General features: G+C 46.6%; 5 non-coding genes and 8 pseudogenes across 5 annotated transcripts; all 13 read right to left on the bottom strand.

The window, feature by feature from the left end:
• Positions 1 to 896: 896 nt before the first annotated feature.
• LOC130337540 (U2 spliceosomal RNA) lies at positions 897 to 1,087 on the bottom strand. The gene has a single exon (XR_008878401.1). It is a non-coding gene; the product is annotated as a U2 spliceosomal RNA (small nuclear RNA).
• A 2,094-nt stretch (positions 1,088 to 3,181) lies between these two features.
• On the bottom strand, positions 3,182 to 3,371 carry LOC130337504 (U2 spliceosomal RNA). The gene has a single exon (XR_008878376.1). It is a non-coding gene; the product is annotated as a U2 spliceosomal RNA (small nuclear RNA).
• A 2,791-nt stretch (positions 3,372 to 6,162) lies between these two features.
• On the bottom strand, positions 6,163 to 6,380 carry LOC130337518 (U2 spliceosomal RNA; annotated as a pseudogene).
• Positions 6,381 to 8,444: 2,064 nt separating this feature from the next.
• LOC130337506 (U2 spliceosomal RNA) lies at positions 8,445 to 8,649 on the bottom strand (annotated as a pseudogene).
• A 5,026-nt stretch (positions 8,650 to 13,675) lies between these two features.
• LOC130337519 (U2 spliceosomal RNA) lies at positions 13,676 to 13,808 on the bottom strand (annotated as a pseudogene).
• Positions 13,809 to 15,888: 2,080 nt separating this feature from the next.
• LOC130337508 (U2 spliceosomal RNA) lies at positions 15,889 to 16,080 on the bottom strand. Its single transcript, XR_008878380.1, has one exon. It is a non-coding gene; the product is annotated as a U2 spliceosomal RNA (small nuclear RNA).
• Positions 16,081 to 16,773: 693 nt separating this feature from the next.
• LOC130337513 (U2 spliceosomal RNA) lies at positions 16,774 to 16,933 on the bottom strand (annotated as a pseudogene).
• A 2,062-nt stretch (positions 16,934 to 18,995) lies between these two features.
• LOC130337502 (U2 spliceosomal RNA) lies at positions 18,996 to 19,178 on the bottom strand. The gene has a single exon (XR_008878375.1). It is a non-coding gene; the product is annotated as a U2 spliceosomal RNA (small nuclear RNA).
• A 766-nt stretch (positions 19,179 to 19,944) lies between these two features.
• On the bottom strand, positions 19,945 to 20,054 carry LOC130337516 (U2 spliceosomal RNA; annotated as a pseudogene).
• A 2,088-nt stretch (positions 20,055 to 22,142) lies between these two features.
• LOC130337499 (U2 spliceosomal RNA) lies at positions 22,143 to 22,315 on the bottom strand (annotated as a pseudogene).
• A 439-nt stretch (positions 22,316 to 22,754) lies between these two features.
• On the bottom strand, positions 22,755 to 22,884 carry LOC130337511 (U2 spliceosomal RNA; annotated as a pseudogene).
• Positions 22,885 to 24,946: 2,062 nt separating this feature from the next.
• Positions 24,947 to 25,129, bottom strand: LOC130337501 (U2 spliceosomal RNA). Its single transcript, XR_008878374.1, has one exon. It is a non-coding gene; the product is annotated as a U2 spliceosomal RNA (small nuclear RNA).
• Positions 25,130 to 25,895: 766 nt separating this feature from the next.
• Positions 25,896 to 26,005, bottom strand: LOC130337515 (U2 spliceosomal RNA; annotated as a pseudogene).
• Between the last annotated feature and the right edge of the window lie 1,167 nt (positions 26,006 to 27,172).

The following is a 27,172-nucleotide window of genomic DNA, read 5'->3' as shown; positions in this document are numbered from 1 at the left end:
CCAAATATGTGTGACATTTCTGCGACTTTAGCTTCTAGAGCATTTTTACAACATTATACATAGGTGCTGAATACATAAAAAGCGACTGTTCAGCGACAGACAAGTCGCATCGGCTGAAAGTAGGCCAGAATGTCAGTCCATGTTGGAGCAGGTTTAGATACAGTCTAAAGTATAGATCTCAAAGTCTGTGCACAGAATTTAGCAAGGGCCTCGCACCTTCTGATGCATCAGGTAGGTGCACAATAGCATAGCCTAACCCTCTGTACTTTGGTCTATATTGATGCGGGACATAGACAGCCAGCTGATGACCAATCCATTAGTGCAATGGATGGCTGGAAGCATTTGTCTTTGCCTTTGCAATACCACAGAAGCAATGCATGGTCAATGTACAGCAATGACACACCTGTGTGAACAGCCAGGAGACCCCCCCCCCCCCCCCATGTTATGTTACATAGTTACATAGTTAGTACGGTCGAAAAAAGACATATGTCCATCAAGTTCAACCAGGGAATTAAGGGGTAGGGGTGTGGCGCGATATTGGGGAAGGGATGAGATTTTATATTTCTTCATAAGCATTAATCTTATTTTGTCAATTAGGAACATTCAGCACCCACCCGCTATCAAGGCAGCTGCCTATCATGTCATGCCCTACCTGCACAGGTGTGCTGGCTACTCAAATGATCCAATTAAGGAGGCCATTTAGTCAGCAGCAGCAGAAGTCCTGTGCCTGGACGCTCCAACAGCGGCCAGACACAAGCAGAAGCAGCAGAAGCAGCAGCAGCACCACCTTTTGTTTTTTGGCTGCAGCAGCAGCAAGGCCCACAGGGCTGGCTAGCTGGCTAGCCAGCAAGCAGGTAGCAATGAAAGTAGGAATCTTTCTTTTTAACCCTGTAAGGGGGTGGTGCACTGTACCCGAAGATACTGCCATATCGGGTCAATGCATAGGGCGACGGAAGCAAGCTTCGAAATCGGCCCCCGTTCTCAAAAATCCATTTAATATATGGTCCCCAGATAGGGGACGTATCAGATATTAAACTGATAAGAACAGATACTACACTTGATCTTAGCCAAAAGGCCGAGAAGCGATAACCGTGAAAGGGGCGGGCCCAACAAGGTGCCCTTCATGGGCACTATCACTGCTTGCTGTCAGGGAGGCTGCCAGACAATTTTCCATGCACACTCTGGGCTGGGGGGCAGTCAACCACCAGTACACACAGCAGAACCTAAACCCATACCATTATTGCTAAGCAGCAAGACAGGGGCCCATTGCACTCCCACGGGGCCTTTTTAAATGCAATCCATAACCCGGATTTGCCAGGAACCCTTCTTACTCCTCCTACTTGCATGTGACACTGGGCTTAGGATCTGCATAGGAAACACACACACAAGCACACACCTACCTTTGTTGCCTGCAGATGCCTCCTTGGCTGTCCCCAAACGGTATCAAACCAACACCCACGGGAAGCTGTAAGCATAGAGGACATGCCTGCACCCCATTGGACTTACCTGTGTGGGTTAAACCCGGGTTATTTGACAACCTATGGCGGTGATGGTTCTGCTCAGGCAGAGCAGTGCTGATGCTCCTCATAAAGCTGTCGCTGCTGTGAAGGTTCTAGGTGACATCACAAATCCCTATGGTTACATACACAACAAAGCTGGGTTGTTGTTGTTTACACTCTGCAAGGCCTGTGGAAGTGAGTGACATCATAGCACTGTAGTTCTGAGGGTTCTAGATGGATGCAACAATCTCCTGTTGCTTCTATGAAGGCCATAATAGACGACATCACCAAACAGCTCCATAGTCACATACACAGCAAAGGAGAGATGTTGTTTACACCTAGTGATGTCAGTGGTATTGAGTGACATCACAGCACAGTGCTAAGGCTCCTGGGCCTGGACACAGCAGCGGCTGCAATATCTCAACGGAGAATACGTTTATATATATGTGTGTGTGTGCGCGTATATATATATTTATATATATATATATATATATATATATATATATATTTCTCCGCCGAAATCACTTTTAAACCCATTTCCACCTTTTTTTCCCTTCTCTTCCTCTTACTTTTTTTTCAGGTTTTTTTACGTTTTTCTCCTTTTCGCCTCTTTTCTGGGCGTATTATTCTTCTTTTTCTTCTTTTTTTTTCGTCTAATGCATACCCCATCAGTGCAGCAATGCTTATTCAATACCGCCAGCAGATGGAGACACTGGGGGATAATTTTCTAAGGATTTATACTGATTTTTCCTGTCTGAATTTGTCGCACAGAAAGTTGCAGGCCAAATATGTGTGACATTTCTGCGACTTTAGCTTCTAGAGCATTTTTACAACATTATACATAGGTGCTGAATACATAAAAAGCGACTGTTCAGCGACAGACAAGTCGCATCGGCTGAAAGTAGGCCAGAATGTCAGTCCATGTTGGAGCAGGTTTAGATACAGTCTAAAGTATAGATCTCAAAGTCTGTGCACAGAATTTAGCAAGGGCCTCGCACCTTCTGATGCATCAGGTAGGTGCACAATAGCATAGCCTAACCCTCTGTACTTTGGTCTATATTGATGCGGGACATAGACAGCCAGCTGATGACCAATCCATTAGTGCAATGGATGGCTGGAAGCATTTGTCTTTGCCTTTGCAATACCACAGAAGCAATGCATGGTCAATGTACAGCAATGACACACCCGTGTGAACAGCCAGGAGACCCCCCCCCCCCCCATGTTATGTTACATAGTTACATAGTTAGTACGGTCGAAAAAAGACATATGTCCATCAAGTTCAACCAGGGAATTAAGGGGTAGGGGTGTGGCGCGATATTGGGGAAGGGATGAGATTTTATATTTCTTCATAAGCATTAATCTTATTTTGTCAATTAGGTACATTCAGCACCCACCCGCTATCAAGGCAGCTGCCTATCATGTCATGCCCTAGCTGCACAGGTGTGCTGGCTACTCAAATGATCCAATTAAGGAGGCCATTTAGTCAGCAGCAGCAGAAGTCCTGTGCCTGGACGCTCCAACAGCGGCCAGACACAAGCAGAAGCAGAAGCAGCAGAAGCAGCAGCAGCACCACCTTTTGTTTTTTGGCTGCAGCAGCAGCAAGGCCCACAGGGCTGGCTAGCTGGCTAGCCAGCAAGCAGGTAGCAATGAAAGTAGGAATCTTTCTTTTTAACCCTGTAAGGGGGTGGTGCACTGTACCCGAAGATACTGCCATATCGGGTCAATGCATAGGGCGACGGAAGCAAGCTTCGAAATCGGCCCCCGTTCTCAAAAATCCATTTAATATATGGTCCCCAGATAGGGGACGTATCAGATATTAAACTGATAAGAACAGATTTAAAAAGTACATTTAAACGCATGTTAAGAACATAAAACCACTGTTTTTCCATTTTTGCCTTCTTCTTACCTGCTTTGATAAAAAAAAATCTGATTTTAGATTTGGTGCCCTCCCACCAGTGCAGCATAGGCTCGTGGGGTTTTCTTTGTGATTGCCAGCATTGGTAGGTCCGCACAAACTCCTCTTTTATCTCAGGGTCCTCTAGGAGTGTGGTGTTTAATCTCCAGAGGCCCCTTTTTGCTTTTTGCTCCCCCTCTAGCTCCAGGCCCACCAAGAGGAGCTTATGATCAGAGAAGATATTCTGCTCGAGCGTGCATTTCAGGGGTTTAAAAGCTCTAGAGGAAAAAATAAAATTGATTCTGGAGCTCACTCTTCCATTGGACCATGTGGCGCCCGGGTCCTCCGGCAAGAGATCCTTCCAGCAATCTTTCAAATTAAAATCATCAATAAAATTTTTAAGCAGGTAAGAAGTGCGGTCTTTACGATTAATATCCCCACCCTGCCGGTGTTCCCCATCACGTATGCAGTTAAAATCACCTCCCACCAGCAGGGGGGAAGACCCAACACAAAACAGTGGTAAAATTTCAAATAGTTCTGCCCGCTCCTGTTTATCAGGAGGGGCATACACATTTAAAACACGAATTAAAAGTCCATTAAAATATAGATGAATTAAAAGAGCTCTGCCAGGCACAATCTCAGTTACTGTATGAATAGAAAAGGACTGGCCTCGGCAGAGCAGCCCAACACCCACAGAACGACAGTCATTTGCACCGGACCATATGGATGGGCCCAGCTTCCAGTCTTCTTTTAAGTCTTTATAGTCCATTTTACTAGGGATTCCACATTCTTGTAGCAGGCAAAGGTCAAAGTCACATGTCTCTAGATAAGAAAATAAAGCAGCCCTGCGATCAGGGCTCTTTAAGGACCTCACATTGAGTGAGGCAATTTTTACAGGGATAGGCATAGTTTATGGAGAGTCCGTGCTTGGAGAATCAAAGTCAATAATAAGCTGCGTACCGTCATCCCCCGCCTGCGGGGTCATCAGCTCCTTGATGTTCTGAGGGTCGGAGCTTGAGATCGATGATGCCCCGACCCTGAGCTCGCTCTCGTCCGAACTACGGCACGCCGCTTTCCTTTGAATGTCTTCCTCTTCTTCTTCTCTTTGTCTTTTAAATGTCACACTGCTGTCCATATCCTCTGTGTTGCTCTCACTCGATGTAATCTCTGGCCCCCGGCTGATGGATCTGCGTCTTCTTTCATCTTTTGACGACTGGAACTGCTGCACAGGGGCCTGTGAGGCCTCTTTTCCGGAACCTTTGCCGCTACCTTGGGAAGTTTTCATCGCTTGTTCCCCAGCAAGCGTTGCTGAGGACTGTTGCTCCAACTTCCCCATCGATCGACGATGGCCAGTTTTACCCACCGGGTCCACTGCTGGCGGGGCAGCAAACCCTGGTTTGGCGCCACTTGTCTTCTTGGCCCTGTCCTGTATAGGCGGAGTAACAGGACCGGGCTCAGACCTGGCCACCTGGCTCCCCTTCCGGCGGGCTTTCACCGGGGCCTCTTCGTCCGGAGCAGGGCGACCCTGGGCCAAGCCAGTACCTGGCTTATGTTGCAATTTTGGGTCCACCTCTGCCCCCACCGAGGCCCGTCGGCTGCCACCCGCCACAGGTGAGCCCCCTTCAGAAGTTTTGGCGGGCTCTTGAGCCAGGTAGGAAGTCGATCGACGTCTTTCAATTTCCCGGGCAGTAAACTCGATCACCCGCCCGGGCTTCGTGGAATCCCCATGGCCTCCCCCTAGCACTACCACCGGTGGGCCCCCCGATGGAGCACCAGAGGTCTTGGGCCTGGACCCATCAGTACCTGCCATCTGGGGTTTGGGCATCTTAAAAAAGGACGTCTTTTGTCCTGTCCCCTCTTTGGGTGGGCCCAGCCTTGACCCACCCATCGTAGTTTTTGCTTTATGGGGACAGGAATTAAAATTGTGATTTTCCTCTCCGCAGAGGTTGCACCTTATCGTATGGCTACATCTTGAGGCTATGTGACCTTCTTGGCCACACCTATTGCAGCGAATCACACGCTCCGCGCCGCAGGTCTCCTGGGTGTGGCCAAACCTCAAGCAATTTCGGCAATACATAGGCATTTGAGGATAGAACAGGAAGCCCCGAACTCTCCCGATGGCAAAATTTGGGGGCGGATGGCAAAGACCCCCAATACCACCGGGATCCTTACGGAGCTTGACCCAGAACTTCCTCTTGCCGTTCCAGAACCGCACGGAGTTCAAGATTTTGTTTGCGAATCGCACCTCTTCGCAGTATCGTCGAAGAAAAGTGGCTATATCCTCCGTGGTCACATGAGGGCTGTGCATAGCCACCACCAACGGTATATGTTCCTCACCATAGAGGAACTGGAACGAAAGACCGTCGAGTCGATCGTCCCTCTGGTCCGCACCAGACAAGGTTGCATAGATGTTATCGCAACACGCCGTGGCCGTGAAGGTGACGGTATACAGGCCACGGCTTTCCTGGTCATTTAGACACAGGATGTCCTCCCTATTGAGGCGGAAGTAGTCAAGAATCACCTCCGCAATGAAGCGGAGGTTCTTCAACTGACGATGGCTCTCCGACACCTCTATGCGGATGGTATTTCGCATCGACATTTCCCCAGAGGGGAAAGTCCAGGAGAACGGCATCTTCCACACCCAGGGACTAAGCCCCTTCCCCAATAGCAGCAGGGGCTCGGAATCCCGCTATAAAAGCGGAACCCTTACCCAAGGCAGAGGTCGGGGGTACCCTAGGTGCTTCCGAAGCTACAGGTAACGCTCAACGTACCGAAAATGCCTTCTGAGACACAAGGTCCCAGAGACAGGGGGATCGCAACCCGTTGTCTGTGGACTAAGCCCGCTCCCCAATAGCAGCAAGGGGGTGAAGTCCCTCCGTAAGGAGAGACAATCCCCCAAGGCCGAGAAGCGGGGTACCACAGACACCTTCCGACCAGACCAAATGCAGATACTACACTTGATCTTAGCCAAAAGGCCGAGAAGCGATAACCGTGAAAGGGGCGGGCCCAACAAGGTGCCCTTCATGGGCACTATCACTGCTTGCTGTCAGGGAGGCTGCCAGACAATTTTCCATGCACACTCTGGGCTGGGGGGCAGTCAACCACCAGTACACACAGCAGAACCTAAACCCATACCATTATTGCTAAGCAGCAAGACAGGGGCCCATTGCACTCCCACGGGGCCTTTTTAAATGCAATCCATAACCCGGATTTGCCAGGAACCCTTCTTACTCCTCCTACTTGCATGTGACACTGGGCTTAGGATCTGCATAGGAAACACACACACAAGCACACACCTACCTTTGTTGCCTGCAGATGCCTCCTTGGCTGTCCCCAAACGGTATCAAACCAACACCCACGGGAAGCTGTAAGCATAGAGGACATGCCTGCACCCCATTGGACTTACCTGTGTGGGTTAAACCCGGGTTATTTGACAACCTATGGCGGTGATGGTTCTGCTCAGGCAGAGCAGTGCTGATGCTCCTCATAAAGCTGTCGCTGCTGTGAAGGTTCTAGGTGACATCACAAATCCCTATGGTTACATACACAACAAAGCTGGGTTGTTGTTGTTTACACTCTGCAAGGCCTGTGGAAGTGAGTGACATCATAGCACTGTAGTTCTGAGGGTTCTAGATGGATGCAACAATCTCCTGTTGCTTCTATGAAGGCCATAATAGACGACATCACCAAACAGCTCCATAGTCACATACACAGCAAAGGAGAGATGTTGTTTACACCTAGTGATGTCAGTGGTATTGAGTGACATCACAGCACAGTGCTAAGGCTCCTGGGCCTGGACACAGCAGCGGCTGCAATATCTCAACGGAGAATACGTTTATATATATGTGTGTGTGTGCGCGTATATATATATATATATATATATATATTTCTCCGCCGAAATCACTTTTAAACCCATTTCCACCTTTTTTTCCCTTCTCTTCCTCTTACTTTTTTTTCACGTTTTTTTAAGTTTTTCTCCTTTTCGCCTCTTTTCTGGGCGTATTATTCTTCTTTTTCTTCTTTTTTTTCGTCTAATGCATACCCCATCAGTGCAGCAATGCTTATTCAATACCGCCAGCAGATGGAGACACTGGGGGATAATTTTCTAAGGATTTATACTGATTTTTCCTGTCTGAATTTGTCGCACAGAAAGTTGCAGGCCAAATATGTGTGACATTTCTGCGACTTTAGCTTCTAGAGCATTTTTACAACATTATACATAGGTGCTGAATACATAAAAAGCGACTGTTCAGCGACAGACAAGTCGCATCGGCTGAAAGTAGGCCAGAATGTCAGTCCATGTTGGAGCAGGTTTAGATACAGTCTAAAGTATAGATCTCAAAGTCTGTGCACAGAATTTAGCAAGGGCCTCGCACCTTCTGATGCATCAGGTAGGTGCACAATAGCATAGCCTAACCCTCTGTACTTTGGTCCATATTGATGCGGGACATAGACAGCCAGCTGATGACCAATCCATTAGTGCAATGGATGGCTGGAAGCATTTGTCTTTGCCTTTGCAATACCACAGAAGCAATGCATGGTCAATGTACAGCAATGACACACCTGTGTGAACAGCCAGGAGACCCCCCCCCCCCCATGTTATGTTACATAGTTAGTACGGTCGAAAAAAGACATATGTCCATCAAGTTCAACCAGGGAATTAAGGGGTAGGGGTGTGGCGCGATATTGGGGAAGGGATGAGATTTTATATTTCTTCATAAGCATTAATCTTATTTTGTCAATTAGGAACATTCAGCACCCACCCGCTATCAAGGCAGCTGCCTATCATGTCATGCCCTACCTGCACAGGTGTGCTGGCTACTCAAATGATCCAATTAAGGAGGCCATTTAGTCAGCAGCAGCAGAAGTCCTGTGCCTGGACGCTCCAACAGCGGCCAGACACAAGCAGAAGCAGAAGCAGCAGAAGCAGCAGCAGCACCACCTTTTGTTTTTTGGCTGCAGCAGCAGCAAGGCCCACAGGGCTGGCTAGCTGGCTAGCCAGCAAGCAGGTAGCAATGAAAGTAGGAATCTTTCTTTTTAACCCTGTAAGGGGGTGGTGCACTGTACCCGAAGATACTGCCATATCGGGTCAATGCATAGGGCGACGGAAGCAAGCTTCGAAATCGGCCCCCGTTCTCAAAAATCCATTTAATATATGGTCCCCAGATAGGGGACGTATCAGATATTAAACTGATAAGAACAGATTTTTTTTTTTAACTTGACTACCCTTACGGGGGCAACTTTATTAAAAATTAAATAATGTTAACAGAGTTGTGCAAATATGTCAATAAATACAGTTACATATAAATAACATATTTACAACATATTAAAACATAAAATGGGCACTTGGTGGCTTTACAAGATAGAATTCCATTCTTTTAAAAACCATTTTCTAGATAAAAGCGGAAATCTCTTCTTGTCTAAAAGATAGTACTGGTACATTTCATAAAAACAGATAGATAAAATGTCCTTCACAGATAAAACCTCATGCTTGAACAATAAAATATTCCTGGCCTTCCACAGAGCTGCCTTCACACAGTTTATGATCTTCCATGCAATAGTCTCTTGAGTCCGTGTTGGGCATTCCAGGCAACCATAAAAAACCACTGCAATATTTAAGTCTTTTAGTCCAGTTATCCTTTTTACCAGAGGGAGTATCTTTGTCCATATTTTCTGCGAGTAAAAACAAGTCCATATTAGATGGTGCACGGTCTCCTCTTGTCGGCATCCCTCCCTCGGGCAGGTTGCAGAGTTGGATAATCCTCTTCGGTGCTGGAATGCCCGGCATGGAAGACACTCGTGTGCGCAGCTCCAGGCCAGGTCCTTCTGTGAATTAAAAAGATAATTAATACTCAACATCTTCCAAATCTGTATACACTTCTGTTCGTTAAAATTTTTGATGGGAGTCACGGTACTGGTTTCTTTTATTTCCTTTAGTAGTTTTTTGCTATTGCACAGATCCTGAACACTTTTACCTTTAAAATTATATAAGTTTAAAATTTTTCCTAAAATCATGTATTGAGGGGGTAAATTCAAAGAATAAGGGCAACTTAAAACTGTAGAAAACCAGCCGTTCCTCCGCATAAAATAACCAGTATTAAAACGAACAAAATAAGACCAGTAGCTATCTTTAAAAACAGTAGTAAAACACATGCTAAAAAACTTTATTAAAAGGAAAGCTTTAAAATCTGGAAAATCCTTACCGCCCCTGGAGTTCGGTTTTATCACAATTTGTCTCTTTAATTTTTCGCTCTTAGAACTCCAAAAGAAAGTAAAACAAGCTTTTGTTATTTTCTTTAGAACCATTTCGGGGGGTGGGAAAACCAGACTTAAATACAATAAAATAGGTAAAAGCACCATTTTTGTAATTAAAACCTTCCCTTCCATTGTAAGTTCTCGCATGTTCCACATACATATTTTCTTATTTATTTTTTGAGCCACCAAGTCCCAGCTATTAAAACCATTATTAGACTCGTCAAAGGAGACACCTAAAATCTGCACCGACTCAGACACAGGGACGGGCACATCATACAAAGGCATTCCGCCTATGTTTAAAATGTTACTTTTGTTAAAATTGACTTTAAAACCGGAGGCACAATTAAAATATTGAATCTGTTTTAGCGTCTTCTGAAGCGATGGGGTGTCCCTGCAAAACACCGCAACATCGTCCATGTACCCCACTACCTTCGCCTCTAGTCCCCCTCCTCCTGGCAGGGGGACTCCATGGATCTGCTTATCCTTTCGTATTGTACATAAAAGAGGCTCTATTGCGCAAATGAAGAGTAGTGGGGACAAGGGACACCCCTGCTTCACTCCGGAATTTAAAATCACGCCCTGTGTCTTAAAACCATTTACTAAAATTTTACTAGTACAGTTATCATAAAAAGCTCTAAGAGACAATAAAAAGCCATCAGGTATACCCATTTTCTCTAAAACCTTAAAAAGATAAAAATGTGACACCCTGTCGAAAGCTTTTTCAAAATCTATGGATAAAACTGCCAGCTTTCCTTTTCTTAATTTGGTGTCGCTAATTACATCCTTTAAAAGGTTTAGGTTCTCCCATAAACTCCTCCCAGGCACCCCACAGACTTGGTTTGTATGAATTATTTTATGGATTACGTTCTTTAAGCGGTTAGCACACAGTTTCGCCATTATTTTATAGTCGCAGTTCAGAAGGGTGATTGGTCTCCAGTTTTTGAGTTCCGACCGGTCTCCCTTTTTAAATAGCAGGGAGACATCACCCTTCTTCCATGAGCCTGGGAGGATTTTAGACTTAAAGACTTCCGTAAAAAGGGAGAACAAATCTTCTTTTAAAATACCATAAAAAGTAACATAAAATTCAATGGGTATACCATCCGGCCCAGGCACTTTACCTGTTTTAAAACTCTTGACGGTCTCTAAAATCTCCTGCTCTGAAATATTCTGCAATAAAAAAGACTGTGAGACAGGATCTAAAAAATTGGTGATCTCCTTTAACGAGTCATTCATAAAACATTCATCAATGTGTTTTACATTAAAAAGATCCGCATAAAACTCTTGCACCTTTTTTAAAATACCCTGTACATCATTCACTCCTTCAATGTTTTCTATTAACCTTCTATTTTCATGTATTTTCTTAAAAAAATACCTGGAGCAGGTCTCGTTTTCCTCAAGATGCTGTATTCGAGACCTAAAGATAATTTCTTTTCCTTTCTGCTCCAGGCACTTAGTTATTTCTTTTTTAAGATCATGTACCTCCTTCTCCACCTCCATCCCATGTGCTCTGAATTTGTACAGGGTTTGCAGACGAGTATTTAGGATATTATAAAATTCACGTTTTTCTTTAGCTTTCCTAACCCCAACACGGATAAAAAATTCTTTTATTTTTAGTTTCATTTTTTCCCACCAGATACTGGTGGGAGTGTTGGGGTCTTTTACTCGTCTGCATTCCTTGTAAAAGGTGATAAAATCTGATAAAACCTGCGGATCTTCTAAAAGGGACACGTTTAACTTCCAGGCATTCCTACCAGTTCTCCTTTTAAAATCACTTTTAACTTTAAAATACAATAATTTATGGTCAGAAAAAACATTGGTAAAAAGATCACAGTTAAAAGGCAGTACTTGATAAGAACAAAAAATAAAATCTATCCTGGAGCTACAGCTTGCATTGCTCCAGGTAACACCGTCTTCCTCTGGTACGTTAAAATTACATTTTTTAAAAACATCAGTGAGATTAAAATCTAAAATCAAGTTTTTTAACATAAAAGACGTCTTATCATAGTTCCTACTCACTGCGTTTGAAAAACGGCGTTCTCCCCTTAAAATACAATTAAAATCACCTGATAAAACAAGAGGACTAGAATTGTTAATAAAAAGGGGTAAAATCTCCAACATTTTTATTCTTTCATTCTTATCAGGAGAACCATAAAAATTTAAAAACTGCCATTTAATACCATTAATAAAAGCGCTGACCAATAAAATTCTGCCTGGTTAAATTTCGTTAAAACTCTCAATTAAAACGTTCCCTTTAAAAAGTATGGCGACCCCTGCTGATCTGGACTCATTTGATCCAGACCAGACTGATGGACCGTGCACCCAATCATCTTCATATTCTTTATAATTTAATCTGTGCGGGATGCCACATTCCTGCAGGAAAAGGACGGAAGCAGCAAAAACCGACAAGTAATTAAATAGGGCAACCCGTCTTACTCTGGCGCTCACACTTCTCACGTTCAAGGACAGACCGGACAACTCAGCCATGGGAATGTACAAGAAAACGTCTTACACCTCTGATTCCCCCTCCGAAGCCTCATACCCCCCAAAATCTGACTCAACTGTACGCATAGAGGAAGCAGGAGAGGAGGCACCATCACTCAGCCGACCCCCCTCCTCCAGCATGATTGAGGCATAGTTGTTCTCGGGCATCCTGGCAATCAGGGCTCCAGACTCATTGGGTTCTTCCACCTCTTGCCCCTCCATAGGGGTCGGGTGTTCACTTAGTTCCGTCTCTGGTACCTCAGAGACGGTCACCCCTGAAACCTCCTCCTGGCAGGGAGGAGGGGGGGTATCCCCTATGGGGACCTGTGGAGGAACGTCACTTGGGTTCCCTGCATCCGCAGGTACTTCCATCGGCTCCCCCTGGACCGCCTCCGAATAGAGTCTTCTGGAGCCCCTCCGCCTTTTAACCTTCACCTCTCCACCCGGATCATCGCTCTCAGGGGGACCCTGAGCCAGAGGTTGCTGAGGAGCGGATTCGGCCGCCGTCCGCTCCTCTCTTAACCCAGCATGCTCCTGGGGGCCAGTTTTTTCACCACTTGCACGTTTTTTGGCCATCCTCTGCTCTTTAGGGTCCCCTCCTTTTGCCTGAGGGGGGTCTTTCTCCTTCTCCATCTCACCGCTTACCTCTTGTGGGGGGGTAATCACTGGCTCTGCTTGCCTCGGCTGGTGTCCCGGTTGCTGTCCTTGCTGCCTCCAGGGTTGCCACTGCTGCTCCGTCCTATGTCTGTGGGGACAAGAGGAGAAAAGGTGACCGAATTGTTGACAGAAATTGCACCTCCCTCCTCTTGTGCATTTCTCTGTCTCGTGCTGTGTGCTACCACATTTTTTGCATGTACTTTCACAGTTTTCTTTTGTGTGTCCATATCTGTGACACTTCCTGCAGTAGCTTGGCATCCCCGCATAAAAGAGGTCGCCACACATATTATTTATTTTAAAACGAGCTGGTGGTAGTTGTATTCCCCCTGGCAATCTGTCATCTTTTTTGCATGTAACCTGAAATCTCCACTTAGATGTCCAGATGCCACAGCTGTTCATGATTTTTCCTCTGCACTCAACCTTACTAAAATAGACTTGTAAAAACAACTCAACATCGTGTAGGTTGGCGAAAGGGGAATACATCTTTACTACCACCAGCTTAATATCGTCTAGAACGTGCTCAATAATCCGGACACCCTGAAGCTTTTTGTCTTTACTCGCAGCAGCTCTGGTAACAAAATCTCTGTGGATGCCATTTTGTGTGAACGTCACATCAAAAATTTTACGCTTCGGGTAGTCCTGGATTGCCAATATCTCGCCCTTCTGTATTCCGAAAACTCCTCCGAGCACGTCCTCTACTACGAATTTCAAATCGTCCGCCCTTTTGGTATCATCCGTGAGAATGACTCTCACGGTGTTTTTGATCCTTGCGTATGCCGGCACAGAACCTGGATCCGGATCATCATCCATGGTTCTAACCTCTCTCCACCCGAAGGTCTTGAGAGGCGATCGCTACTCGTTACCCTGGGACTAGGCCCTCTCCCCAATAGCAACAAGTGGGTGAAGCCCAGGCAATAAACCTGGGCGATCCCACAAGGCCGAGGAGAGGGGTACCCGAGTACCTTCTGACCAGATCTCCTGTATTACTACACTTGATCTTAGCCAAAAGGCCGAGAAGCGATAACCGTGAAAGGGGCGGGCCCAACAAGGTGCCCTTCATGGGCACTATCACTGCTTGCTGTCAGGGAGGCTGCCAGACAATTTTCCATGCACACTCTGGGCTGGGAGTCAACCACCAGTACACACAGCAGAACCTAAACCCATACCATTATTGCTAAGCAGCAAGACAGGGGCCCATTGCACTCCCACGGGGCCTTTTTAAATGCAATCCATAACCCGGATTTGCCAGGAACCCTTCTTACTCCTCCTACTTGCATGTGACACTGGGCTTAGGATCTGCATAGGAAACACACACACAAGCACACACCTACCTTTGTTGCCTGCAGATGCCTCCTTGGCTGTCCCCAAACGGTATCAAACCAACACCCACGGGAAGCTGTAAGCATAGAGGACATGCCTGCACCCCATTGGACTTACCTGTGTGGGTTAAACCCGGGTTATTTGACAACCTATGGCGGTGATGGTTCTGCTCAGGCAGAGCAGTGCTGATGCTCCTCATAAAGCTGTCGCTGCTGTGAAGGTTCTAGGTGACATCACAAATCCCTATGGTTACATACACAACAAAGCTGGGTTGTTGTTGTTTACACTCTGCAAGGCCTGTGGAAGTGAGTGACATCATAGCACTGTAGTTCTGAGGGTTCTAGATGGATGCAACAATCTCCTGTTGCTTCTATGAAGGCCATAATAGACGACATCACCAAACAGCTCCATAGTCACATACACAGCAAAGGAGAGATGTTGTTTACACCTAGTGATATCAGTGGTATTGAGTGACATCACAGCACAGTGCTAAGGCTCCTGGGCCTGGACACAGCAGCGGCTGCAATATCTCAACGGAGAATACGTTTATATATATGTGTGTGTGTGCGCGTATATATATATATATATATATATATATATATATATATATATTTCTCCGCCGAAATCACTTTTAAACCCATTTCCACCTTTTTTTCCCTTCTCTTCCTCTTACTTTTTTTTCACGTTTTTTTACGTTTTTCTCCTTTTCGCCTCTTTTCTGGGCGTATTATTCTTCTTTTTCTTCTTTTTTTTCGTCTAATGCATACCCCATCAGTGCAGCAATGTTTATTCAATACCGCCAGCAGATGGAGACACTGGGGGATAATTTTCTAAGGATTTATACTGATTTTTCCTGTCTGAATTTGTCGCACAGAAAGTTGCAGGCCAAATATGTGTGACATTTCTGCGACTTTAGCTTCTAGAGCATTTTTACAACATTATACATAGGTGCTGAATACATAAAAAGCGACTGTTCAGCGACAGACAAGTCGCATCGGCTGAAAGTAGGCCAGAATGTCAGTCCATGTTGGAGCAGGTTTAGATACAGTCTAAAGTATAGATCTCAAAGTCTGTGCACAGAATTTAGCAAGGGCCTCGCACCTTCTGATGCATCAGGTAGGTGCACAATAGCATAGCCTAACCCTCTGTACTTTGGTCTATATTGATGCGGGACATAGACAGCCAGCTGATGACCAATCCATTAGTGCAATGGATGGCTGGAAGCATTTGTCTTTGCCTTTGCAATACCACAGAAGCAATGCATGGTCAATGTACAGCAATGACACACCTGTGTGAACAGCCAGGAGACCCCCCCCCCCATGTTATGTTACATAGTTACATAGTTAGTACGGTCGAAAAAAGACATATGTCCATCAAGTTCAACCAGGGAATTAAGGGGTAGGGGTGTGACGCGATATTGGGGAAGGGATGAGATTTTATATTTCTTCATAAGCATTAATCTTATTTTGTCAATTAGGAACATTCAGCACCCACCCGCTATCAAGGCAGCTGCCTATCATGTCATGCCCTACCTGCACAGGTGTGCTGGCTACTCAAATGATCCAATTAAGGAGGCCATTTAGTCAGCAGCAGCAGAAGTCCTGTGCCTGGACGCTCCAACAGCGGCCAGACACAAGCAGAAGCAGAAGCAGCAGAAGCAGCAGCAGCACCACCTTTTGTTTTTTGGCTGCAGCAGCAGCAAGGCCCACAGGGCTGGCTAGCTGGCTAGCCAGCAAGCAGGTAGCAATGAAAGTAGGAATCTTTCTTTTTAACCCTGTAAGGGGGTGGTGCACTGTACCCGAAGATACTGCCATATCGGGTCAATGCATAGGGCGACGGAAGCAAGCTTCGAAATCGGCCCCCGTTCTCAAAAATCCATTTAATATATGGTCCCCAGATAGGGGACGTATCAGATATTAAACTGATAAGAACAGATTTTTTTTTTTTTTTTTTTTTTTTTTTTTTAAAGCCGAGGAACGTGCTTTCGATTCACCCAAAGTGCAAGAAAAAGTGCAAACGTGTTACACTAAAAAAACGTGCACAAAGGATGCGGTCTATCGCAAGCCCTTCTCCGATAGGAGAGAGGCCCCCCAACAAACCTTACCCTTCGCCTCCGGACCAAAAGGTACCTGCGAGGTTCCAGGTTCGATGTCCCTTTTCGCCGAAGCTACTAGGGGACCACAAATGCTCCCGGCATCCCCCTTGGCGTTAGCCAAGGTATCTGCCCGCAGAGCCGATTACGGTAGGTACCCTGCCAAAGCAGGAGTACCCGGGGTGTTTGCAGGGAGGTGCGGAACCTAATGGCCACACACACCTCCCCTAGACCGCCAGGAGGGACACCCAGAAGGGCTACCGCATCCTGACCAATCCTGTGAACACACAACACGCAAAAAGTGACACAGTGAGACAAAAAAGAAATAAATAAGTGAATGTGTGCAGATATACTGCCCGGACATCCGGCCGGATCTATAAAAATTTCTCTGATCCTAGCCAGAAGGCCGGGAATCAAGAGGTGAGTGCCACAAGGTGAAGAGATTATGGTGCCCGTGCTTCAACTCAGTGAGCCTATCCTCCCAGTGAGTTTCGGCACCTCGGGGTCACCACTCCCCGAGGCACAAAAGTACCTCGGCTCTAGACCCTCTCAGCCTCATGGCGAGACCCGGAGGGAACAGGTCACATCGGGGCAGCCGTCGAGCTGATTCCTCAGAACCAGCCCCGGAAAGCCCTGGTACACCTGCATCCTCCATGCAGCACCCATCCCCACCAGCATGAAAACTGATAAGAACAGATACTACACTTGATCTTAGCCAAAAGGCCGAGAAGCGATAACCGTGAAAGGGGCGGGCCCAACAAGGTGCCCTTCATGGGCACTATCACTGCTTGCTGTCAGGGAGGCTGCCAGACAATTTTCCATGCACACTCTGGGCTGGGGGGCAGTCAACCACCAGTACACACAGCAGAACCTAAACCCATACCATTATTGCTAAGCAGCAAGACAGGGGCCCATTGCACTCCCACGGGGCCTTTTTAAATGCAATCCATAACCCGGATTTGCCAGGAACCCTTCTTACTCCTCCTACTTGCATGTGACACTGGGCTTAGGATCTGCATAGGAAACACACACACAAGCACACACCTACCTTTGTTGCCTGCAGATGCCTCCTTGGCTGTCCCCAAACGGTATCAAACCAACACCCACGGGAAGCTGTAAGCATAGAGGACATGCCTGCACCCCATTGGACTTACCTGTGTGGGTTAAACCCGGGTTATTTGACAACCTATGGCGGTGATGGTTCTGCTCAGGCAGAGCAGTGCTGATGCTCCTCATAAAGCTGTCGCTGCTGTGAAGGTTCTAGGTGACATCACAAATCCCTATGGTTACATACACAACAAAGCTGGGTTGTTGTTGTTTACACTCTGCAAGGCCTGTGGAAGTGAGTGACATCATAGCACTGTAGTTCTGAGGGTTCTAGATGGATGCAACAATCTCCTGTTGCTTCTATGAAGGCCATAATAGACGACATCACCAAACAGCTCCATAGTCACATACACAGCAAAGGAGAGATGTTGTTTACACCTAGTGATGTCAGTGGTATTGAGTGACATCACAGCACAGTGCTAAGGCTCCTGGGCCTGGACACAGCAGCGGCTGCAATATCTCAACGGAGAATACGTTTATATATATGTGTGTGTGTGTGCGCGTATATATATATATATATATATATATATATTTCTCCGCCGAAATCACTTTTAAACCCATTTCCACCTTTTTTTCCCTTCTCTTCCTCTTACTTTTTTTTCACGTTTTTTTACGTTTTTCTCCTTTTCGCCTCTTTTCTGGGCGTATTATTCTTCTTTTTCTTCTTTTTTTTCGTCTAATGCATACCCCATCAGTGCAGCAATGCTTATTCAATACCGCCAGCAGATGGAGACACTGGGGGATAATTTTCTAAGGATTTATACTGATTTTTCCTGTCTGAATTTGTCGCACAGAAAGTTGCAGGCCAAATATGTGTGACATTTCTGCGACTTTAGCTTCTAGAGCATTTTTACAACATTATACATAGGTGCTGAATACATAAAAAGCGACTGTTCAGCGACAGACAAGTCGCATCGGCTGAAAGTAGGCCAGAATGTCAGTCCATGTTGGAGCAGGTTTAGATACAGTCTAAAGTATAGATCTCAAAGTCTGTGCACAGAATTTAGCAAGGGCCTCGCACCTTCTGATGCATCAGGTAGGTGCACAATAGCATAGCCTAACCCTCTGTACTTTGGTCTATATTGATGCGGGACATAGACAGCCAGCTGATGACCAATCCATTAGTGCAATGGATGGCTGGAAGCATTTGTCTTTGCCTTTGCAATACCACAGAAGCAATGCATGGTCAATGTACAGCAATGACACACCTGTGTGAACAGCCAGGAGACCCCCCCCATGTTATGTTACATAGTTACATAGTTAGTACGGTCGAAAAAAGACATATGTCCATCAAGTTCAACCAGGGAATTAAGGGGTAGGGGTGTGGCGCGATATTGGGGAAGGGATGAGATTTTATATTTCTTCATAAGCATTAATCTTATTTTGTCAATTAGGAACATTCAGCACCCACCCGCTATCAAGGCAGCTGCCTATCATGTCATGCCCTACCTGCACAGGTGTGCTGGCTACTCAAATGATCCAATTAAGGAGGCCATTTAGTCAGCAGCAGCAGAAGTCCTGTGCCTGGACGCTCCAACAGCGGCCAGACACAAGCAGAAGCAGAAGCAGCAGCAGCACCACCTTTTGTTTTTTGGCTGCAGCAGCAGCAAGGCCCACAGGGCTGGCTAGCTGGCTAGCCAGCAAGCAGGTAGCAATGAAAGTAGGAATCTTTCTTTTTAACCCTGTAAGGGGGTGGTGCACTGTACCCGAAGATACTGCCATATCGGGTCAATGCATAGGGCGACGGAAGCAAGCTTCGAAATCGGCCCCCGTTCTCAAAAATCCATTTAATATATGGTCCCCAGATAGGGGACGTATCAGATATTAAACTGATAAGAACAGATTTTCTTTTTATCTAAAGCCGAGGAACGTGCTTTCGATTCACCCAAAGTGCAAGAAAAAGTGCAAACGTGTTACACTAAAAAAAACGTGCACAAAGGATGCGGTCTATCGCAAGCCCTTCTCCGATAGGAGAGAGGCCCCCCAACAAACCTTACCCTTCGCCTCCGGACCAAAAGGTACCTGCGAGGTTCCAGGTTCGATGTCCCTTTTCGCCGAAGCTACTAGGGGACCACAAATGCTCCCGGCATCCCCCTTGGCGTTAGCCAAGGTATCTGCCCGCAGAGCCGATTACGGTAGGTACCCTGCCAAAGCAGGAGTACCCGGGGTGTTTGCAGGGAGGTGCGGAACCTAATGGCCACACACACCTCCCCTAGACCGCCAGGAGGGACACCCAGAAGGGCTACCGCATCCTGACAAATCCTGTGAACACACAACACGCAAAAAGTGACACAGTGAGACAAAAAAGAAATAAATAAGTGAATGTGTGCAGATATACTGCCCGGACATCCGGCCGAATCTATAAAAAATTTCTCTGATCCTAGCCAGAAGGCCGGGAATCAAGAGGTGAGTGCCACAAGGTGAAGAGATTATGGTGCCCGTGCTTCAACTCAGTGAGTCTATTCTCCCAGTGAGTTTCGGCACCTCGGGGTCACCACTCCCCGAGGCACAAAAGTACCTCGGCTCTAGACCCTCTCAGCCTCATGGCGAGACCCGGAGGGAACAGGTCACATCGGGGCAGCCGTCGAGCTGATTCCTCAGAACCAACCCCGGAAAGCCCCGGTACACCTGCATCCTCCATGCAGCACCCATCCCCACCAGCCCCATACCGGCGTTACTGTACACCGGCATGAAAAACTGATAAGAACAGATACTACACTTGATCTTAGCCAAAAGGCCGAGAAGCGATAATGGCCTAAGATCAAGTGTAAGCTCCATCATGTTCCCTTCATGCAGCTATTCACTGCTGGCTGTCAGGTACTGCCAGACAGTTTCCATGCCCCGGGCTGGTGGGGCAGTCAACCACCAGTACACACAGCAGAACCTAAACCCATACCATTATTGCTAAGCAGCAAGACAGGGGCCCATTGCACTCCCACGGGGCCTTTTTAAATGCAATCCATAACCCGGATTTGCCAGGAACCCCTTCTTACTCCTCCTACTTGCATGTGACACTGGGCTTAGGATCTGCATAGGAAACACACACACAAGCACACACCTACCTTTGTTGCCTGCAGATGCCTCCTTGGCTGTCCCCAAACGGTATCAAACCAACACCCACGGGAAGCTGTAAGCATAGAGGACATGCCTGCACCCCATTGGACTTACCTGTGTGGGTTAAACCCGGGTTATTTGACAACCTATGGCGGTGATGGTTCTGCTCAGGCAGAGCAGTGCTGATGCTCCTCATAAAGCTGTCGCTGCTGTGAAGGTTCTAGGTGACATCACAAATCCCTATGGTTACATACACAACAAAGCTGGGTTGTTGTTGTTTACACTCTGCAAGGCCTGTGGAAGTGAGTGACATCATAGCACTGTAGTTCTGAGGGTTCTAGATGGATGCAACAATCTCCTGTTGCTTCTATGAAGGCCATAATAGACGACATCACCAAACAGCTCCATAGTCACATACACAGCAAAGGAGAGATGTTGTTTACACCTAGTGATGTCAGTGGTATTGAGTGACATCACAGCACAGTGCTAAGGCTCCTGGGCCTGGACACAGCAGCGGCTGCAATATCTCAACGGAGAATACGTTTATATATATGTGTGTGTGTGCGCGTATATATATATATATATATATATATATATATATATATATATATTTCTCCGCCGAAATCACTTTTAAACCCATTTCCACCTTTTTTTCCCTTCTCTTCCTCTTACTTTTTTTCACGTTTTTTTACGTTTTTCTCCTTTTCGCCTCTTTTCTGGGCGTATTATTCTTCTTTTTCTTCTTTTTTTCGTCTAATGCATACCCCATCAGTGCAGTAATGCTTATTCAATACCGCCAGCAGATGGAGACACTGGGGGATAATTTTCTAAGGATTTATACTGATTTTTCCTGTCTGAATTTGTCGCACAGAAAGTTGCAGGCCAAATATGTGTGACATTTCTGCGACTTTAGCTTCTAGAGCATTTTTACAACATTATACATAGGTGCTGAATACATAAAAAGCGACTGTTCAGCGACAGACAAGTCGCATCGGCTGAAAGTAGGCCAGAATGTCAGTCCATGTTGGAGCAGGTTTAGATACAGTCTAAAGTATAGATCTCAAAGTCTGTGCACAGAATTTAGCAAGGGCCTCGCACCTTCTGATGCATCAGGTAGGTGCACAATAGCATAGCCTAACCCTCTGTACTTTGGTCTATATTGATGCGGGACATAGACAGCCAGCTGATGACCAATCCATTAGTGCAATGGATGGCTGGAAGCATTTGTCTTTGCCTTTGCAATACCACAGAAGCAATGCATGGTCAATGTACAGCAATGACACACCTGTGTGAACAGCCAGGAGACCCCCCCCCCCCCCCATGTTATGTTACATAGTTACATAGTTAGTACGGTCGAAAAAAGACATATGTCCATCAAGTTCAACCAGGGAATTAAGGGGTAGGGGTGTGGCGCGATATTGGGGAAGGGATGAGATTTTATATTTCTTCATAAGCATTAATCTTATTTTGTCAATTAGGAACATTCAGCACCCACCCGCTATCAAGGCAGCTGCCTATCATGTCATGCCCTACCTGCACAGGTGTGCTGGCTACTCAAATGATCCAATTAAGGAGGCCATTTAGTCAGCAGCAGCAGAAGTCCTGTGCCTGGACGCTCCAACAGCGGCCAGACACAAGCAGAAGCAGAAGCAGCAGAAGCAGCAGCAGCACCACCTTTTGTTTTTTGGCTGCAGCAGCAGCAAGGCCCACAGGGCTGGCTAGCTGGCTAGCCAGCAAGCAGGTAGCAATGAAAGTAGGAATCTTTCTTTTTAACCCTGTAAGGGGGTGGTGCACTGTACCCGAAGATACTGCCATATCGGGTCAATGCATAGGGCGACGGAAGCAAGCTTCGAAATCGGCCCCCGTTCTCAAAAATCCATTTAATATATGGTCCCCAGATAGGGGACGTATCAGATATTAAACTGATAAGAACAGATTTTTTTGATTGAAAGAGCTTTATTTTCCGTTCAGTCATTACAAGTCGTACAATAAATTACAGTCACACAAAGCATGATAGTACAATACACAGCAAAGGTTCCCTAAGCTATACATCGCACACCATGCTACTCTAACATTCAGCTCAATCCTGCAATATAAAGGCACAAGAGATCAAACAAAAACCAAATAATACAATCTGTGATCGGGGTAGGGGTGTGGGCGACTATGTGGGGGTAGGGAGGGGGCGGATCACAGGGCCAAACTGTTGGGCTGTATCTTCAGGGAGACATGGGAGAAGGAGAGGGGTCTTCACTCCTCTTCTTCCTCATCAACGGCCGAGCTGTCCAAGATGGAATAGTCTCTAAGCAGGTTCTTGATGAACCTGCGGCAGTCCCGGACGGACATGTTTTCCCTGTTGATCACGAGGCGGTTCCTGGCAAGCCACACTGCGTCCTTAAAACAGTTCATAAGGCGCCAGGCCTCCTGGATGGCCTCCACGTCGTGGGTCCCAGGGAACAGGCCGTAAAGCAAGAAACTGATAAGAACAGATACTACACTTGATCTTAGCCAAAAGGCCGAGAAGCGATAACCGTGAAAGGGGCGGGCCCAACAAGGTGCCCTTCATGGGCACTATCACTGCTTGCTGTCAGGGAGGCTGCCAGACAATTTTCCATGCACACTCTGGGCTGGGGGGCAGTCAACCACCAGTACACACAGCAGAACCTAAACCCATACCATTATTGCTAAGCAGCAAGACAGGGGCCCATTGCACTCCCACGGGGCCTTTTTAAATGCAATCCATAACCCGGATTTGCCAGGAACCCTTCTTACTCCTCCTACTTGCATGTGACACTGGGCTTAGGATCTGCATAGGAAACACACACACAAGCACACACCTACCTTTGTTGCCTGCAGATGCCTCCTTGGCTGTCCCCAAACGGTATCAAACCAACACCCACGGGAAGCTGTAAGCATAGAGGACATGCCTGCACCCCATTGGACTTACCTGTGTGGGTTAAACCCGGGTTATTTGACAACCTATGGCGGTGATGGTTCTGCTCAGGCAGAGCAGTGCTGATGCTCCTCATAAAGCTGTCGCTGCTGTGAAGGTTCTAGGTGACATCACAAATCCCTATGGTTACATACACAACAAAGCTGGGTTGTTGTTGTTTACACTCTGCAAGGCCTGTGGAAGTGAGTGACATCATAGCACTGTAGTTCTGAGGGTTCTAGATGGATGCAACAATCTCCTGTTGCTTCTATGAAGGCCATAATAGACGACATCACCAAACAGCTCCATAGTCACATACACAGCAAAGGAGAGATGTTGTTTACACCTAGTGATGTCAGTGGTATTGAGTGACATCACAGCACAGTGCTAAGGCTCCTGGGCCTGGACACAGCAGCGGCTGCAATATCTCAACGGAGAATACGTTTATATATATGTGTGTGTGTGTGCGCGTATATATATATATATATATATATATATATTTCTCCGCCGAAATCACTTTTAAACCCATTTCCACCTTTTTTTCCCTTCTCTTCCTCTTACTTTTTTTTCACGTTTTTTTACGTTTTTCTCCTTTTCGCCTCTTTTCTGGGCGTATTATTCTTCTTTTTCTTCTTTTTTTTCGTCTAATGCATACCCCATCAGTGCAGCAATGCTTATTCAATACCGCCAGCAGATGGAGACACTGGGGGATAATTTTCTAAGGATTTATACTGATTTTTCCTGTCTGAATTTGTCGCACAGAAAGTTGCAGGCCAAATATGTGTGACATTTCTGCGACTTTAGCTTCTAGAGCATTTTTACAACATTATACATAGGTGCTGAATACATAAAAAGCGACTGTTCAGCGACAGACAAGTCGCATCGGCTGAAAGTAGGCCAGAATGTCAGTCCATGTTGGAGCAGGTTTAGATACAGTCTAAAGTATAGATCTCAAAGTCTGTGCACAGAATTTAGCAAGGGCCTCGCACCTTCTGATGCATCAGGTAGGTGCACAATAGCATAGCCTAACCCTCTGTACTTTGGTCTATATTGATGCGGGACATAGACAGCCAGCTGATGACCAATCCATTAGTGCAATGGATGGCTGGAAGCATTTGTCTTTGCCTTTGCAATACCACAGAAGCAATGCATGGTCAATGTACAGCAATGACACACCTGTGTGAACAGCCAGGAGACCCCCCCCATGTTATGTTACATAGTTACATAGTTAGTACGGTCGAAAAAAGACATATGTCCATCAAGTTCAACCAGGGAATTAAGGGGTAGGGGTGTGGCGCGATATTGGGGAAGGGATGAGATTTTATATTTCTTCATAAGCATTAATCTTATTTTGTCAATTAGGAACATTCAGCACCCACCCGCTATCAAGGCAGCTGCCTATCATGTCATGCCCTACCTGCACAGGTGTGCTGGCTACTCAAATGATCCAATTAAGGAGGCCATTTAGTCAGCAGCAGCAGAAGTCCTGTGCCTGGACGCTCCAACAGCGGCCAGACACAAGCAGAAGCAGAAGCAGCAGCAGCACCACCTTTTGTTTTTTGGCTGCAGCAGCAGCAAGGCCCACAGGGCTGGCTAGCTGGCTAGCCAGCAAGCAGGTAGCAATGAAAGTAGGAATCTTTCTTTTTAACCCTGTAAGGGGGTGGTGCACTGTACCCGAAGATACTGCCATATCGGGTCAATGCATAGGGCGACGGAAGCAAGCTTCGAAATCGGCCCCCGTTCTCAAAAATCCATTTAATATATGGTCCCCAGATAGGGGACGTATCAGATATTAAACTGATAAGAACAGATTTTCTTTTTATCTAAAGCCGAGGAACGTGCTTTCGATTCACCCAAAGTGCAAGAAAAAGTGCAAACGTGTTACACTAAAAAAAACGTGCACAAAGGATGCGGTCTATCGCAAGCCCTTCTCCGATAGGAGAGAGGCCCCCCAACAAACCTTACCCTTCGCCTCCGGACCAAAAGGTACCTGCGAGGTTCCAGGTTCGATGTCCCTTTTCGCCGAAGCTACTAGGGGACCACAAATGCTCCCGGCATCCCCCTTGGCGTTAGCCAAGGTATCTGCCCGCAGAGCCGATTACGGTAGGTACCCTGCCAAAGCAGGAGTACCCGGGGTGTTTGCAGGGAGGTGCGGAACCTAATGGCCACACACACCTCCCCTAGACCGCCAGGAGGGACACCCAGAAGGGCTACCGCATCCTGACAAATCCTGTGAACACACAACACGCAAAAAGTGACACAGTGAGACAAAAAAGAAATAAATAAGTGAATGTGTGCAGATATACTGCCCGGACATCCGGCCGGATCTATAAAAAATTTCTCTGATCCTAGCCAGAAGGCCGGGAATCAAGAGGTGAGTGCCACAAGGTGAAGAGATTATGGTGCCCGTGCTTCAACTCAGTGAGTCTATTCTCCCAGTGAGTTTCGGCACCTCGGGGTCACCACTCCCCGAGGCACAAAAGTACCTCGGCTCTAGACCCTCTCAGCCTCATGGCGAGACCCGGAGGGAACAGGTCACATCGGGGCAGCCGTCGAGCTGATTCCTCAGAACCAACCCCGGAAAGCCCCGGTACACCTGCATCCTCCATGCAGCACCCATCCCCACCAGCCCCATACCGGCGTTACTGTACACCGGCATGAAAAACTGATAAGAACAGATACTACACTTGATCTTAGCCAAAAGGCCGAGAAGCGATAACCGTGAAAGGGGCGGGCCCAACAAGGTGCCCTTCATGGGCACTATCACTGCTTGCTGTCAGGGAGGCTGCCAGACAATTTTCCATGCACACTCTGGGCTGGGGGGCAGTCAACCACCAGTACACACAGCAGAACCTAAACCCATACCATTATTGCTAAGCAGCAAGACAGGGGCCCATTGCACTCCCACGGGGCCTTTTTAAATGCAATCCATAACCCGGATTTGCCAGGAACCCTTCTTACTCCTCCTACTTGCATGTGACACTGGGCTTAGGATCTGCATAGGAAACACACACACAAGCACACACCTACCTTTGTTGCCTGCAGATGCCTCCTTGGCTGTCCCCAAACGGTATCAAACCAACACCCACGGGAAGCTGTAAGCATAGAGGACATGCCTGCACCCCATTGGACTTACCTGTGTGGGTTAAACCCGGGTTATTTGACAACCTATGGCGGTGATGGTTCTGCTCAGGCAGAGCAGTGCTGATGCTCCTCATAAAGCTGTCGCTGCTGTGAAGGTTCTAGGTGACATCACAAATCCCTATGGTTACATACACAACAAAGCTGGGTTGTTGTTGTTTACACTCTGCAAGGCCTGTGGAAGTGAGTGACATCATAGCACTGTAGTTCTGAGGGTTCTAGATGGATGCAACAATCTCCTGTTGCTTCTATGAAGGCCATAATAGACGACATCACCAAACAGCTCCATAGTCACATACACAGCAAAGGAGAGATGTTGTTTACACCTAGTGATGTCAGTGGTATTGAGTGACATCACAGCACAGTGCTAAGGCTCCTGGGCCTGGACACAGCAGCGGCTGCAATATCTCAACGGAGAATACGTTTATATATATGTGTGTGTGTGCGCGTATATATATATATATATATATATATATATATATATATATATATTTCTCCGCCGAAATCACTTTTAAACCCATTTCCACCTTTTTTTCCCTTCTCTTCCTCTTACTTTTTTTCACGTTTTTTTACGTTTTTCTCCTTTTCGCCTCTTTTCTGGGCGTATTATTCTTCTTTTTCTTCTTTTTTTCGTCTAATGCATACCCCATCAGTGCAGTAATGCTTATTCAATACCGCCAGCAGATGGAGACACTGGGGGATAATTTTCTAAGGATTTATACTGATTTTTCCTGTCTGAATTT

Source organism: Hyla sarda, unplaced genomic scaffold (genome assembly GCF_029499605.1).
Source record: "Hyla sarda isolate aHylSar1 unplaced genomic scaffold, aHylSar1.hap1 scaffold_497, whole genome shotgun sequence".
NCBI classification, from domain to species: Eukaryota; Metazoa; Chordata; class Amphibia; order Anura; family Hylidae; genus Hyla; species Hyla sarda.
This window is presented reverse-complemented; position numbering and strand designations above follow the sequence as displayed.